Raw genomic sequence first — 17,500 nt, forward strand, 5'->3', positions numbered from 1 at the left:
TTGTAAACTGTTTAATAAATGTAACCAAAGCCGTCAAAGATTGAGGAAAGATGTACACGTTCGTAAGTACCTGCCTAACTACTTCGTGAACCTGGCCCCCTGCACATCAATAATGTCTCCCGACTCGCGCGATAAAGTAACTCTTCTGACCGTTTTGGAAAAGTCTTGGAACTCCTCTGCCGGAGCCTTTGTCTGACTAATGCGATCTGAGCCCATCCTTCTTAACTTGAAACTTCCCCCCCAAGGACACACCACAGCTGCTGGGGGCTGCGGCAGCTGCTGGGAGCTGCGACAGCTGCTGGGGGCTGCGGCAGCTGCTGGGAGCTGCGACAGCTGCTGGGGGCTGCGACAGCTGCTAGGGGCTGCGACAGCTGCTGGGGGCTGCGACAGCTGCTGGGGGCTGCGACAGCTGCTGGGAGCTGCGGCAGCTGCTGGGAGCTGCGGCAGCTTCTCCTAATGGCTGCTGTACGCTGCTGGAAAAGCAAGTGAGGATTACCTCACTTTCTTGAAATTTACCGGAATGTAGACCATTGTCGTAACAGGGGCACAGATGGAGTGTGTTAATATCATTCCAGGATAGAGAGATGTCTGGTGGTCATTTCCTGTGGATGATGGGGTTCTCTGGAGGATGATGGTGTTCTCTGGAGGATGATGGTGTTCTCTGGAGGATGATGGTGTTCTCTGGAGGGTGATGGTGTTCTCTGGAGGATGATGGTGTTCTCTGGAGGGTGATGGTGTTCTCTGGAGGGTGATGGTGTTCTCTGGAGGATGATGGTGTTCTCTGGAGGATGATGGGGTTCTCTGGAGGATGATGGTGTTCTCTGGAGGATGATGGTGTTCTCTGGAGGGTGATGGTGTTCTCTGGAGGATGATGGTGTTCTCTGGAGGGTGATGGTGTTCTCTGGAGGGTGATGGTGTTCTCTGGTGGATGCTGGTGTTATCTGGTGGATGCTGGTGTTATCTGGTGGATGCTGGTGTTATCTGGTGGATGCTGGTGTTATCTGGTGGATGCTGGTGTTATCTGGTGGATGCTGGTGTTCTCTGGAGGGTGATGGTGTTCCCTGAAGGGTGATGGTGTTCTCTGGAGGGTGATGGTGTTCTCTGGAGGGTGATGGTGTTCCCTGGAGGGTGATGGTGTTCTCTGGAGGGTGATGGTGTTCTCTGGAGTGTGATGGTGTTCTCTGGAGGGTGATGGTGTTCCCTGGAGGGTGATGGTGTTCTCTGGAGGGTGATGGTGTTCTCTGGAGGGTGATGGTGTTCTCTGGAGGGTGATGGTGTTCTCTGGAGTGTGATGGTGTTCTCTGGAGGGTGATGGTGTTCTCTGGAGGGTGATGGTGTTCTCTGGAGTGTGATGGTGTTCTCTGGAGTGTGATGGTGTTCTCTGGAGTGTGATGGTGTTCTCTGGAGTGTGATGGTGTTCTCTGGAGTGTGATGGTGTTCTCTGGAGTGTGATGGTGTTCTCTGGAGGGTGATGGTGTTCTCTGGAGGGTGATGGTGTTCTCTGGAGGGTGATGGTGTTCTCTGGAGGGTGATGGTGTTCTCTGGAGGGTGATGGTGTTCTCTGGAGTGTGATGGTGTTCTCTGGAGGGTGATGGTGTTCTCTGGAGGGTGATGGTGTTCTCTGGAGGGTGATGGATGATGGACAGCACACTGGACTTGTGATCCTGTGGTCCCGGGTTCGATCCCGGACGCCGGCGAGATACAATGGGCAGAGTTTCTTTCCCCCTATGCCCCTGTTACCTAGCAGTAAAATAGGTACCTGGGTGTTAGTCAGCTGTCACGGGCTGCTTCCTGGGGGTGGAGGCCTGGTCGAGGACCGGGCCGCGGGGACACTAAAGCCCCGAAATCATCTCAAGATAACCTCAAGAACCTCTCAACACAGATAACGTCTAAATTTACAATACGATGGTTCATGGAAACGATTAATGAGAAACAGTCTAGGAAACAGACAGAGAGAGAGAGAGAGAGAGAGAGAGAGAGAGAGAGAGAGAGAGTGAGAGAGAGAGAGAGAGAGAGAGAGAGAGAGAGAGAGAGAGAGAGAGAGAGAGAGAGAGAGAGAGTGAGAGTGAGAGAGAGAGAGAGAGAGAGAGAGAGAGAGAGAGAGAGAGAGAGAGAGAGTGAGAGAGAGAAAGGGAGCGAGCAACCAGAATTCCTCAGGATTTTCATTCACATTAAATCCTGACATAATTAATGCCATTGTTAATCGCTGCAGATCTCTTGGAGAGAGAAAAAATAAGTTACTCCATCAGCTGGAAGCCTGCTAACTTGAGCCGGGCGAGGTGTAAGTTACCGGGGCTCTTCACACCCTACCTTCTCAACCATTGATCAAGACTCAAACTAATTAAAGGAGAAGACTAGTTTTGTGCAGACTATCCAATACGCAGACGTGTGTAGCAAGTCTTACGGAGGAGGAGATGTCTGGGATAAGACTTTGTGTAGTAAGTCTTGCGGAGGAGGAGATGTCTAGATAAGACTTTGTGTAGCAAGTCTTACGGAGGAGGAGGAGATGTCTAGATAAGACTTTGTGTAGTAAGTCTTGCGGAGGAGGAGGAGATGTCTAGATAAGACTTTGTGTAGTAAGTCTTACGAAGCGGAAGATGACGGAACTCGTGTAACTCCGAGAGGCTCCAGCAAGACTAGACGAGGAAATGTGTTTCTGGTAACTTCACTGAGGGTAATTAGACAGCTTGGAAAATTGCTGGTTAAAAATTTTCAAGTGGGAATTTATAGATTATTCGCATGAGCATTCGGGCGGTTTAGGGTTAATGTACGGTTGAGGGTCTTGAGATCTTGAGATGATTTCGGGGCTTAGCGTCCCCGCGGCCCGGTCCTCGACCAGGCCTCCACTCCCAGGAAGCAGCCCGTAGCAGCTGTCTAACTCCCAGGTACCTATTTACTGCTAGCTGAACAGGAGCAATCAGGCTGAAAAAAACTGCCCCATTTATTTCCACCTCCGCTGGGGATGGAACCCGGAACCTTAGGACTACGAATCCCGAGTACTGTCCACTCAGCCGTCAGGCCCCGTAGCCAGACTGGGGCCTGACAGCCATCGGGGTATCGAGCTTCACCTCATTTTTTTATCGAAATGTTCCTTTGGTCGGTGTTGTCCCCGTATTCACCACCTTCCTGCACCCTTCAGAGGACTTCGACCTACCTGATGGGGGCAGCTCTTTCATTCCTCAAACCTTTGTGAGGCGACTAAGATGTCCAAGACGAGACAGAGAGAGACAGAGACAGAGAGACAGAGAGAGAGAGAATACGAGGTTTATATAAAAACAAATACATTCTCTAAATTTGTGACATATATATATATATATATATATATATATATATATATATATATATATATATATATATATATATATATATATTATATATATATATATATATGTATATATATATATATATATATATATATATATATATATATATATATTATATATATATATATATATATGTATATATATATATATATATATATATATATATATATAATATATATATATATATATATATATATATATATATATATATATATATATATATATATATATATATATATATATATAAAAATGCATCCGCCAGCGAATTGAAAATAGACTGATTATATGCTGAAGAAGATGAAACACTCAGAAAAACTTGATTCCACCGATAAAAACATTATATTACCTCTCCTGTGACGCCATAACTGGAAATTTGTGAGACTGAGGTCTTCAGTATGTTGGTCTGTGGGACCAGTATGTTGGTCTGTGGGACCAGTATGTTGGTCTGTGGGACCAGTATGTTGGTCTGTGGGACCAGTATGTTGGTCTGTGGGACCAGTATGTTGGTCTGTGGGACCAGTATGTTGGTCTGTGGGACCAGTATGTTGGTCCGTGTCACCAATATGTTGGTCTGGTCCCAACGGTCCTCATATGCCATTGTTTATCATTCAAGTCTATATCAAAACCGCTGCAGATACACACACACACACTTAGTGGACTTCAACATGGGAGAGTAAGACGTAATCAGGCAATTCGAGCCTTCTAGGAAAGCTTTGAGACAGTTTATATATTATGCTGAACATATTTATGGAAAGAAAATTGAGGCGACAACTTTGGATGAGGCACTCGGCTGTCACCGGTAAGAGACGAACCTTGCAGTGGCAGATTGCAATCTCTCAGAGGAGCGCCCTTCCGGAAACATCTTCAGGTGAGTCTCAAGTGCGTCGAATCTGATCCTAAGTCCCTCAGGATCGGATCCATGTTTACATAGCAGGTTTTCTCCATTTCAGAGACACTCGCAACCTTGGAAATAGCGAAAAAAGAGAGTTTTGATCTTCAGAGTTAAGGTTGGAAAACATTTCATATACCGGAATATACCGTTTATCAAGTGTTGGGGGACTGAACGCCTGTATAAACCTATTTTAGGTATAGATTAAGTAATAATTGTAATTACGATGCAATAAGATGCTTATCTTAACATACTAAGATGGTTAGGTAAGGTCGGTGTTTTCTATGAAGCTTTTCAAGGTAAACTAAAATATTCACAATAAATTAGTATGTCACATATGCACTTATTTAATAAGTCAATATTGACTGTAAGAAATTGCGAGAACGTGTTGATTTGACACCACCACAGGGCCCAGGAATATATATATATATATATATAGCGAATATATATACATACGGCTTCTCCAATGGTTTCATCGAAGACATCATAAGAAGGAAAGTGAAAAGCTATGCAACCTCTGAAGAGACAACTAACACAACACCTATACCCCCTATTAGACTATTTTACAGGAACTTCTTTTCCACAGCTCATAAAACGGAGGAAAGGGTCCTGAAAGATATTGTTAATAGAAACGTTATCCCTACAGACAAAAATCAGAGGATACAACTGACGATTTACTATAAAACCAGAAAAACGGCCAGCCTACTCATGAGAAACTCTTCAGACACAAAACAGAACGCTTTAAAAGAGACTAACGTCGTCTATGCCTTCAAATGCCCACTTGGGGACTGTAAGCTCCAAAAAAACCCAGTATATAGGCAAGACAACAACATCTCTTTCTAGGCGTTTAACGATGCATAAGCAACAGGGCTCCATTAAGGAACATATAATCTCTTCCCATAACCAAACCATCGCCAGAGAAATCCTAGTAAACAACACAGAAATCATCGATAGATACAGCGATAGCAGGCGGCTTGACGTTTGCGAGGCACTACACATCAAGAAGTCAACACCAGCAATCAACAGCCAATTATTGCACAACTATATTCTACCCACCTCAAGACTCCGCTCCAATATAGGAGCATCAAGAAATATGGACCAATAGGCTTTCTACAAACACTTCTATTCAATACCCATTGTTTCTGTTCTGTCTTGTGTTGATACTTTTAATACCCTATTAATATCCCCTCCTGTTCTGTCTTGTGTTAATGCCACATCACCCTTCCCACCTCACTCAAATGTAGATATAATATCAGAGAGACGTAAGTTCTAATCAGTTGTGTATTTGTGAAGTCTTTGAAAATGTAATAAGTTTTACGAAACGCGCCCGTGTCGCGTCAGACTAGAAATAAAAATGAATTTTGGAGAAGTGATTTTTGATTTACCTCCAACAGTGAAGCGTAATGTACGAAAGATTGAGAAAATTCGTGTTAGAATTATTAATCTTACTTTTTCGGTCATATTTAATAATATATATATATATATATGTATATATATATATATATATATATATATATATATATATATATATATATATATATATATATATATATATATATATATATATATATAATTTTATTGAATATGGTTATCCGTCTCTCTCCCTGCCTGCCACACAGGCTGAGCCACACAGCCAGTGGTCGTGCCGTCCTGGACGTCTCCTGCATTATTTTGTGATTTAGAGAAAGAGTGTCACCCACCCTCTAGTCCAGAGTCCCGTGGTGGTGTCACCTGGTGTCACCTGGTGTGTCGTCTTAGTCTGGCTCAACCACCGTTGGTTTTGGAGAACAGAACCAGTGAAGAGCAGAGGTGCCATAGGCACAATCAGAGAACACTGTATAAACATCAGAGGTCCAGTGAAGAGCAGAGGTGCCATAGACACAATCAGAGAACACTGTATAAACATCAGAGGTCCGCGGTTGTTCAACGTCCTCCCAGCGAGCATCAGAAATATTGCCGGGACAGCCGTGGACATCTTCAAGAGGAAACTAGATTGTTTTCTTCAAGGAGTGCCGGACTAACCGGGCTGTGGTGGATATGTGGGCCTGCGGGCCGCTCCAAGCAACAGCCTGGTGGACCAAACTCTCACAAGTCAAGCCTGGCCTCGGGCCGGGCTTTGGGGGAGTAGAAGAACTCCCTGAACCCCATCAACCAGGTTTGACGGACAATTAGACAAAAGTTTAAGCTATGCCCGGACATTGAACCTGCAGCTACGACCGGACTGGCCAGCCTAGAGCTACGCTCGGACCCCTCACGCTCGGCCTGACCTTCAGATCAACTCGTGGACTCAGGACATCGATTAACTCTGGCTTTTATAGGAACACTATTTTGGGAGTCTGTGGCCATAGGTCCCCACTACCACTCTGCTTTGTTCAGCGTTATCACGGTACATTTTACTGCACATTTGGTGTATAACAAAGGCAGAGATTGTTCATTTACAGGTTTAGATAGATTATGAGTTTGTGTGTAATAGATTGTAGAGTTTAGAGTAGCGGGGTTAAGCGAGTTCTGTTAGCCTCGTATTCCTGACCCGCCTCCGTGACGTCATCGCTGGGTTATTTAAGATACTGGGGCCTGGATACAACAGGCAGCTAGTTGCGAAACATTTACATCTTTTTCTCAGTTGTTGAAGGGGTTTGTTTACATTTTTTTAAACTGTTTACGTGTATTGGAATTTCTCTCGCTTGCTCTCGCTCTCTTTGTCTGTCTGTCTGTCTCTGTTTCTCTCTCTCTCTCCTCTCGCTCTCTCTCTCCTCTCGCTCTCTCTCTCCTCTCGCTCTCTCTCTCCTCTCTCTCTCTCTCTCCTCTCTCTCTCTCTCTCTCCTCTCTCTCTCTCTCTCTCCTCTCTCTCTCTCTCTCTCTCCTCTCTCTCTCTCTCTCTCTCTCTCTCTCTCTCTCTCTCTCTCTCTCTCTCTCTCTCTCTCTCTCTCTCTCTCTCTCTCTCTCTCTCTCTCTCTCTCTCTCTCTCTCTCCCTCTCTCTCTCTCTCTCCCTCTCTCTCTCTCTCTCCCTCTCTCTCTCTCTCTCTCTCCCCTCCCTTTCCCCCCTTCCCCCCCCCCCCTCCCTCCCTTCCCCCCCCCCCGCCACCGTGACATCAAAGTGGATGGCGTCACTCTGGGTCCACTCTGGCCTGCCTGTTAGTGTTATAAAGGGTGAACTGAAGCACGCTGATAAGAGGGTAGATGGTGATAGGGGGATAAAGAGGGGGCAGAGACGGCCGAGAATGACCTTAATACATAGAGAACACACACATTTATGCTTCGATGGATATTGCTTAGTTTTGAGTAGTTCATTTATTATCCACCCCATACCTATGTTGTGGATGGTAGCTAGTGAACCCCATACCCATCCCGTGGGCGATACTGAACCCCATACCCATCCCGTGGGCGGTAGTGAACCCCATACCCATCCCGTGGGCGGTAGTGAACCCCATACCCATCCCGTGGGCGGTAGTGGAAAGGGTTATACAGACACATAGTGGGTTCAGGGACTGAAGCCCCAAATTCAATTAGCTAAGTCAAGTTACATCTGTAATGTCAACTGACAAAAGGTATTGTCGATACCCACCACTTAATACCCTATGCCAGCCCGACTTCTCGCGCCCTCTCATCACTGTGACTCTCTGACTCCTGTCTGTTAGGTAATGCCGTACACATGCAGACGAGGAGTCACAATAACGTGGCTGAAATATGTTGACCAAACCACACACTACAAAGTGAAGGGACGACGACGTTTCGGTCCGTCCTGGACCATTTCTCAAGTCAATCAATAAGTCGATTGTCTGACACATGTTAGTGCTTACTCCCGCCTACGTCTCGAGTTTGTAATCTCCTGTGTGGTACTGTATCAAAGGCTTTTTGGCAGTCTAGAAATAGACAGTCTGATTAACCTAGTCTGCTCTGCCTTATTTTTTTTTTGTTTTTACTATATCATAGAACTCCAGTAAGTTCGTCAGGCATGATTTCCTTTCCTTAAAGCCATGTTGTTGTTTGATTACATTCCTAGTTCTCTCCTGGTGTCTAACTAGTCAATTCCTGATTATTCTTTCATGTACTTTGCAGGGAAATCCTCATTAGTGACACTGGTCTGTAGTTAAGTATATCTTCTCTATCTGATTTCTGGTTTATTGGCACCATATTTGCTTTCTTCCAGCTGATGGGCAATTCACCCTTCGAAAAGCATTGATCAAGCTTTCATATGCTAGTGATCATAGCATTGATCATTTTTAATCAATGCTAAAGGTACGCTGAGGACCTGTTCTGCTTCTTCTAACTCTGTGATATCCATGGTCTAATAGCTTTAGTTTTGTTTAGTTATCTTATCTTGAGGTTATCTTGAGATGATTTCGGGGCTTTAGTGTCCCCGCGGCCCGGTCCTCGACCAGGCCTCCACCCCCAGGAAGCAGCCCGTGACACCTGACTAACACCCAGGTACCTATTTTACTGCTAGGTAACAGGGGCATAGGGTGAAAGAAACTCTGCCCATTATTTCTCGCCGGCGCCTGGGATCGAACCCGGGACCATAGGATCACAAGGCCAGCGTGCTGTCCGCTCGGCCGACCGGCTCCCTAGGGATGCTAGTTGTGTCCTAACTTGCTCTGTTGACACATCTCTCTCGTCAGGGGTTAACCCCCCCCCCCCCCCCCCACGTCCTCTAGCACTGGCAGCTGTGCAGGCTCAGTGTTTGACCACTACTTGCGCAACCTGTCCTCTTAAAAAGAACGTCGCTTTTGGCCGTTTGTCCGTATGGCCGAATTTGGACGTAATTTGAAAATGAAAAAAAAATGAAAATAAATTTGTGATTTTTTTTTCTTCAACAACAGTAAGTTAAGGGTCCTCTGATAGGTTAGGTGGGCAGGAAATTCTCATAAAGTTTCAAAACGTTATGAAAAACGTTAATTTAAATTGTCCTCTCATAACCTCTGCGCGTACGCCGGACGACTCAAATAGAAAACGGAACAGAACGTCACTTTTGTGAGTCGATTTCATTTCAAATTACGTCCAAATTTGGCTATAGTGCGCATACGAGCCAATGCCAAAAGTGACGTTATTTTTAAGAGGACGGGTTGACCTGGCAGCTGGTTGACCAGACCACACACTAGAAGTTGAAGGGACGACGACGTTTCGGTCCGTCCTGGGCCATTCTCAAGTGGATTATTCTGGCAGCTGGCATTGACCTCCTCACAAACGTTCTTATTTCTCGTATATTCACCTCCTCTCTTTCGTGACCTCTTGGTCGTAATTCTATACAACCATTTGTCTCGTAATTCACTTGGTCATTCTCTCTCATTTTTCTTTTTATGTGATTATTTAGTTGTTTTAGTTGTGTCTTGGCTTTAGGGTCAATGTCACTTTCTTGGTGGCATCTGGCACTATGTGCTCACCTTGTTGTGCTTGCTTTGTTGAGCTTTGGTTCTTTGGTCCCGCCTCTTAACTGTCAGTCAGCTGGAGATATGTATTCTTGTGTCCTGACCCCTGTTGCATCTGTTCCGGTTTTCCTCTGTCCTTTGACCCTATTATTTCTTCCATTCCTGTGTGTGTGTGCGTGCGCGCGCGTGTACTCACCTAATTGTGCTTGCGTTACTTGAGCTTTGGCTCTTTGGTCCCGCTTTTCAACTGTCAATCAACTGGTGTACAGATTCCTGAGCCTATTGGGCTCTATCATATCTACACTTGAAACTGTGTATAGAGTCAGCCTCCACCACATCACTTCCTAATGCATTCCATTTGTCAACCACTCTGACACTAAAAAAGTTCTTTCTAATATCTCTGTGGCTCATTTGGGCACTCAGTTTCCACCTGTGTCCCCTTGTACGTGTTCCCCTTGTGTTAAATAGCCTGTCTTTATCAACGCTATCAATTCCCTTGAGAATCTTATATGTGGTGATCATGTCCTCCCCCCTAACTCTTCTGTCTTCCAGCGAAGTGAGATTTAATTCCCGTAGTCTCTCCTCGTAGCTCATACCTCTCAGCTCGGGTACTAGTCTGGTGGCAAACCTTTGAAACTTTTCCAGTTTAGTCTTGGAAGTGTGGTTGTGTGTGTGTGTGTGTGTGTGTGTGTGTGTGTGTGTGTGTGTGTGTGTGGTTGTGTGTGTGTGTGTGTGTGTGTGTGTGTGTGTGTGTGTGTGTGTGTGTGTGTACGCATGCATGCATCCTGTCATATATACATATCTGTGCATGCGCATACACACACAGCTCTCACACCGTTGATATAACTCAGAGAGAGAAAAAAAAACCTAGTCACGCAACAATAACGCAGTTAGGCACAACTTCCACTGACCAATGTTTGCTCCGAGTTAAACTTCACATTTGTTGGCCAATTTGCATAATCGGAAATTCTTTTCACAAGCACACGAACTGCGAGACTGCCAGCCAGTCTGACCCTTGCTGCAGCTTGCCCGAGGGTGTGTCCTGGCCTCACACGGGTGACCAGGTATATCCTGGCCTCACACGGGTGACCAGGTATATCCTGGCCTCACACCGGTGACCAGGTATATCCTGGCCTCACACCGGTGACCAGGTATATCCTGGCCTCACACGGGTGACCAGGTATATCCTGGCCTCACACGGGTGACCAGGTATATCCTGGCCTCACACGGGTGACCAGGTATATCCTGGCCTCACACGGGTGACCAGGTATATCCTGGCCTCACACCGGTGACCAGGTATATCCTGGCCTCACACGGGTGACCAGGTATATCCTGGCCTCACACGGGTGACCAGGTATATCCTGGCCTCACACGGGTGACCAGGTATATCCTGGCCTCACACGGGTGACCAGGTATATGTTGCAATGTTGCTTCCTGACCACAAGCGAGTCCAATTCCCGGATATTTGACATATTAAACGTTTAATTGTACGGGATGGATAATTAGGGGGAGGGGAGGGGGGGAGAGGTGTAGTCGGGTGGATTCTCCTTTCAGCCTGTCGTTCTATAGCCTGTCGTCCTGTAGCCTGTCCTCCTATAGCCTGTCCTTCTGTAGTCTGTCCTCCTATAGCCTTTCTTCCTATAGCCTGTCCTATAGCCTGCCCTCCTATAGCCTGTCCTCCTGTAGCCTGTCCTCCTACAGCCTGTCCTCCTACAGCCTGTCCTCCTACAGCCTGTCCTCCTACAGCCTGTCCTCCTACAGCCTGTCCTCCTACAGCCTGTCCTCCTACAACCTGTCCTCCTACCAAGAACGTCGCTTTTCGCACGTATGCGTCACATAAGGCCAAAAATCGTCGTACTAGACAATGGAAGCGGCTGGCGAAAGTGACGTACTGTCCCGTTTTCTGTTTTGGGTCCTCTGGCAGGTTAGGAGAGACTACTTTAAATTGACGACTTTCTGGACGTTGTGAAACCTTTGGTTAATCGGACTGCTTGCTTAGCGCTGGACACGGAAGAACGCACAGCCTGATAAGTCAATAAACATGTTGTTGTTGTTTAAGATTCGCTACCTGGAACAAAAAGTTCCAAGTAGCACGGCCTATGGTGAGCCCCGTAATGGACTTAGCAATAGACCAGCTGACATGAATTCAGACAGAAAACGGTAGTATTATATCATTGTTTCCAGGACGGAATTATATATTGACCACACACTAGAAAGTGAAGGGACGACGACGACGTTTCGGTCCGTCCTGGACCATTCTCAAGTCGAGGGTGAAGTTCATTCTCACACTCGACTTGAGAATGGTCCAGGACGGACCGAAACGTCGTCGTCCTTTCACTTTCTAGTGTGTGGTCTGGTCAACATATTTCAGCCACGTTATTGTGACTCCTCGTCTGCAGAATTATATACATTCAGTAAATAGTCTCCGTGGTCTAGTCTAGTAAATCTTGTAAATCGTGGTCTAGTAAACAGTCTAGTCTCTTTACAGTCTCCGTGGTGTAGTGGTAAGACACTCGCCTGACGTTCCGCGAGCGCTTTGTCATGGGTTCGTATCCTGGCCGGGGAGGATTTACTGGGCGCAAATCCTTAACTGTAGCCTCTGTTTAACTCAACAGTAAAATGTGTACTTGGTTGTAACAACGATTCTTCGCGGCGGGGATCGTATTCCAGGGACCTGCCCGAAACGCTACGCGTACTAGTGGCTCTACAAGAATGTAACAACTCTTGTATATATCTAAAAAAAAAAATAGGGAAAAGACAGCTCTTGAGACGGGTACACACATGGTAGGCTTATGAATCAGCATAGAAAGACAGAGACAAGACAAATAAGACAAAAATAAAATATTGACAAAGAAAGGGACAAGCTGGGTGCCAAATCATGTAGGAATACTAGGGAATGACAATGCAGACGAAGCTGCAAAACTTGCAACTAAGATAAGAAATGTAGACATTTACATACCACAGAGTCTATCACAGATTAAGAAAGTAATGAGAAACAGAGCAATGCCAAAGATGTACAGTGACCACAACACAGCAGTTGCAACATCAGGATCTGCGGGTTGGTACAAGAATTTAACCAACTACGAACCACTTAGTTTGATGAAAGGGAGCAGTAAAGCAACAGAAGTACACTTACATCGCATCAGGCTTGGATACCCATGTGCATGGGAAATAGGCTTACAGGTTCCGGAAGATGAAAGGAAATGTCAACACTATGGAGAAATGCCCGACAGACCACTGGAACATTATCTAACACAGTGTACAGTTACAGCTACAACAGACCACTGGAACATTATCTAACACAGTGTACAGTTACAGCTACAACAGACCACTGGAACATTATCTAACACAGTGCACAGTTACAACCACAACAGACCACTGGAACATTATCTAACACAATGCACAGTTACAGCCACAACAGACCACTAGAACATTATCTAACACAGTGCACAGTAACAGCCACAACAGACCACTGGAACATTATCTAACACAGTGCACAGTTACAACCACAACAGACCGCTGGAACACTATCTAACACAGTGCACAGTTACAACTACAACAGACCACTGGAACACTAACACAGTGCACAGTTACAACCACAACAAACCACTGTTCAGCAAAGAAAAGTGAAGGCAGTGATAGAATGCCTTCTTCAGTGTGAAGGCAGTGGCACAATTCCTTCTTTAAGGTGAAGCTAGTGATGGAAGCCCTTCTTTATTATGAGGGAAGTGATAGAAGCCCTTCTTTAGTGTGAGGGTGATAATAGAAGCCCCTTCTTTAGTGTGAGGGTGATAACAGAAGCCTCTTCTTTAGTGTGAGGGTGATAATAGAAGCCCCTTCTTTAGTGTGAGAGTGATAACAGAAGCCTCTTCTTTAGTGTGAGGGTGATAATAGAAGCCCTTCTTTAGTGTGAGGGTGATAATAGAAGCCCTTCTTTAGTGTGAGGGTGATAATAGAAGCCCTTCTTTAGTGTGAGGGTGATAATAGAAGCCCTTCTTTAGTGTGAGAGTGATAATAGAAGCCCTTCTTTAGTGTGAGGGTGATAATAGAAGCCCTTCTTTAGTGTGAGGGTGATAATAGAAGCCCTTCTCTATTGTGAGGGTGATAATAGAAGCCCTTCTTTAGTGTGAGGGTGATAATAGAAGCCCTTCTTTAGTGTGAGAGAAGTGTGACAGAGCCACAACACTTCACACAATCCACCAACTCGTCTCACTACCGAGTTCAAGATGCAGAAACCTGCCATCAATCAGACCTGAGACGACGACAACGTTCAAATTAAGACTGGTCGCTGCTGCTGCTGCTGGTGTCGTCCAGTCGGCCACGAGGGGGGCGCAAGGCGCCACAACATCATTAGATATTCTTTCGTAAACATTGGGAAGACTTGATTAGATTTGGCCGCCGGTGTTGACAGGCGTCGGGAGGTGTGGCGGCACGAGACGAGGGAAGCTATGGAAATTTTAAATTTAAATTTTGCCCCGAGGGGCGAGTTTATTGGGCAGCGTCACTCATCCTGTGAGTGGACACACCGCCATAGTGACAGTATTGGGCAGCGCCACTCATCCTGTGAGTGGACACACCGCCATAGTGACAGTATTGGGCAGCGCCACTCTTCCTGTGAGTGGACACACCGCCATAGTGACAGTATTGGGCAGCGCCACTCATCCTGTGAGTGGACACACCGCCATAGTGACAGTATTGGGCAGCGCCACTCATCCTGTGAGTGGACACACCGCCATAGTGACAGTATTGGACAGCGCCACTCATCCTGTGAGTGGACACACCGCCATAGTGACAGTATTGGACAGCGCCACTCATCCTGTGAGTGGACACACCGCCATAGTGGCAGTATTGGGCAGCGCCACTCATCCTGTGAGTGGACACACCGCCATAGTGACAGTATTGGGCAGCGTCACTCATCCTGTGAGTGGACACACCGCCATAGTGACAGTATTGGACAGCGCCACTCATCCTGTGAGTGGACACACCGCCATAGTGACAGTATTGGGCAGCGCCACTCATCCTGTGAGTGGACACACCGCCATAGTGACAGTATTGGGCAGCGCCACTCATCCTGTGAGTGGACACACCGCCATAGTGACAGTATTGGGCAGCGCCACTCTTCCTGTGAGTGGACACACCGCCATAGTGACAGTATTGGGCAGCGCCACTCATCCTGTGAGTGGACACACCGCCATAGTGACAGTATTGGGCAGCGCCACTCATCCTGTGAGTGGACACACCGCCATAGTGACAGTATTGGGCAGCACCACTCATCTTGTGAGTGGACACACCGCCATAGTGACAGTATTGGGCAGCGCCACCCATCCTGTGAGTGGACACACCGTCATAGTGACAGTATTGGGCAGTGCCACTCATCCTGTGAGTGGACACACCGCCATAGTGACAGTATTGGGCAGCGCCACTCATCCTGTGAGTGGACACACCGCCATAGTGACAGTATTGGGCAGCGCCACTCATCCTGTGAGTGGACTCACCGCCATAGTGACAGTATTGGGCAGCGTCACTCATCTTGTGAGTGGACACACCGCCATAGTGACAGTATTGGGCAGCGCCACTCATCTTGTGAGTGGACACACCGCCATAGTGACAGTATTGGGCAGCGCCACTCATCTTGTGAGTGGACACACCGCCATAGCAGAATGTACTACACTCCCCTATAGGAAGAAAACCCGCTGGGTTGTTCATCCTGTCACTTGTACCCAGACACAGCTGGGACTTGCTTAACTGTCTCAAGTGGACGAGTCTGGAGGAGGGAGAATGATCTTACCTGATTCCGTTCTTTCAGCTGTGGTTATGGGACCACCTTTCCATTGATACACACGCTGCCACCCACCCTGTCACCCCTGTCACCCCTGGAGATACACACAATATACATCTATCCACCATATGGAGAGGTATACAATCTCGATGTCATCTACTATCTAAGCGGGACACAGCTTCTAGTTACACAGCACCTTTGGCGCCACTGTTCCACACTGTTCACTACCTTGCGATGCAATATACCCCTCCAGTGAGTGGCGGGGAGGTTATCAGTGTACCCAGGGGTGCACTGGAGCCCTTCCAGGTCCTCCAGTGAACCCTGTGTAGATTGTAAGTGTCTTCCAAGATTTTCAATGCCCCTGGGTACATGGTAGGTATATCTTCTAGGCCCTTCAGTAGTACCCTGGGTTAAGTATCTTCTCAGATCTCTAGTGACCCCCAAAGCACATGGTAAATGTCCCTCAGAGCCTTAACAGAGAGAGACACACGGACCCCGGCAGGTCCCCAAGCGTCCAGTGGCCCCTGGGTGCATGGAGGGTATTTTGCTAGGCGACCAGTGGGCCCTGGCCACAGGATCTATAACTTCGAGTCGGAGCTTCCTGGCCGGAACGTCCAATAGTGTCAATGAATCGATGGCAGTCCCTCTCCACCTGGCGCTACTACGGGCAGTAGTGCACCTTCCCTGGCAGAGGAGAGAGAGGGGGCCACGGAGCTCTCTGAGGTGGGAGGGTGATCTTTGAAGAGAAAAGGGCTCTCTGGGACTCTGGTGGGAAGGGATTGGGGCTTTCTAAAGGGGGAGAGGGCTCTGTGAATGGGGAGAGAGCTCTCTGGGGAGGCTGGAGGAGGCAGTGTAAATGAGAAAGGGGAAGCCAGATGAGGTCCCTGTTTACTGTTAATCCCGGCAGACGTCTGCGGCTCCATGCAAACACTCCTGGAAACGAAGACCGATTCATTCCCAGTTAAAAATTATATTGGGCCGATTGTCTCTTTGGTTATGTTGCTGTGTTCAGAGGTACTCGGGGCTTGGTCATGAGCCGGGCTGCAGCTGTGGTATTACCAGGCCACCACCCGGATTCACAAAGCAGTTTCCCAAGCACTTACGAACGTGTACATCTTTCCTCCATCTTTGACGGCTTTGGTTACATTTATTAAACAGTTTACAAGCATGAAAACTTGTCAATCAACTGTTGTTATTGTTATAAACAGCCTCCTGGTGCTTCGGAACTCATTAACTGTTTAATAATTGTAAACAAAACGGCCAAAGATTGAGAAAAGATGTACACGTTCGTAAGTGCTTGCGTAACTGCTTCGTGAATCTGACCCCAAATACTCCACTAATGACACAAAGTGACCTTCCAAGTATCTGTAGTCTAAGACACCCGACACACTTCCAAGTATCTGTAGTCTGAAACACCCGACACACTTCCAAGTATCTGTAGTCTAAGACACCCGACACAGGCCCTCAAGGATTTCAAAATGTCTTAAAATGCGAATTTCAAACAATATTAACTCAGATTATTTTAATCTTAAATTTGCAGTAAATACTACACAAAATTAACGCCTTCAACAGCGGGTTTGACTCTCACGACGGAACTTCTGCCGCATCTAAAGTGACTTTTCTATACCACTTTTCAGCTGGGCGCATGAAAAGTGCTCCGATGTATTTAGGTAAAACCTTAATTGGTCTCTGAGTACACTGCTCATTCCTATGGCCCAATATGCTCCGCAACCTTATCAACTGTTCCCAAAAGTAATCTATCAGTGTAATTACTTATGTAAGTTACTTATGAGTGGGATGTTCTCTACAGCCTACTGTCTTTCCTGCTGGTATAAGTAATTGTTCCATGGTATTACACACAGAAATCACAATAGCGTAATGTATCAATGAACAAAGCCACAAGGGCCGTGACGAGGGTTCGAACCTGGGTCCGACATCTTCCCAGACGCTGCCTTAATCGACTGGGCTACGACATGGTCAAAAGAGGTTCAATCTGAGGAAGATCTCGGGCGTAGGTTCGAATCCTCGTCACGGCCCTTGTGGATTTGTTCCATGGTGTTCCCTTCAGAGGTGTTATGGTATACCTAAGAGTTTGGCTGTTGGACCAGGAACAGTTGCGAAAATAAATCTGTTTTTTGTTTC

Source organism: Procambarus clarkii, chromosome 36 (genome assembly GCF_040958095.1).
Source record: "Procambarus clarkii isolate CNS0578487 chromosome 36, FALCON_Pclarkii_2.0, whole genome shotgun sequence".
NCBI lineage: Eukaryota > Metazoa > Arthropoda > Malacostraca > Decapoda > Cambaridae > Procambarus > Procambarus clarkii.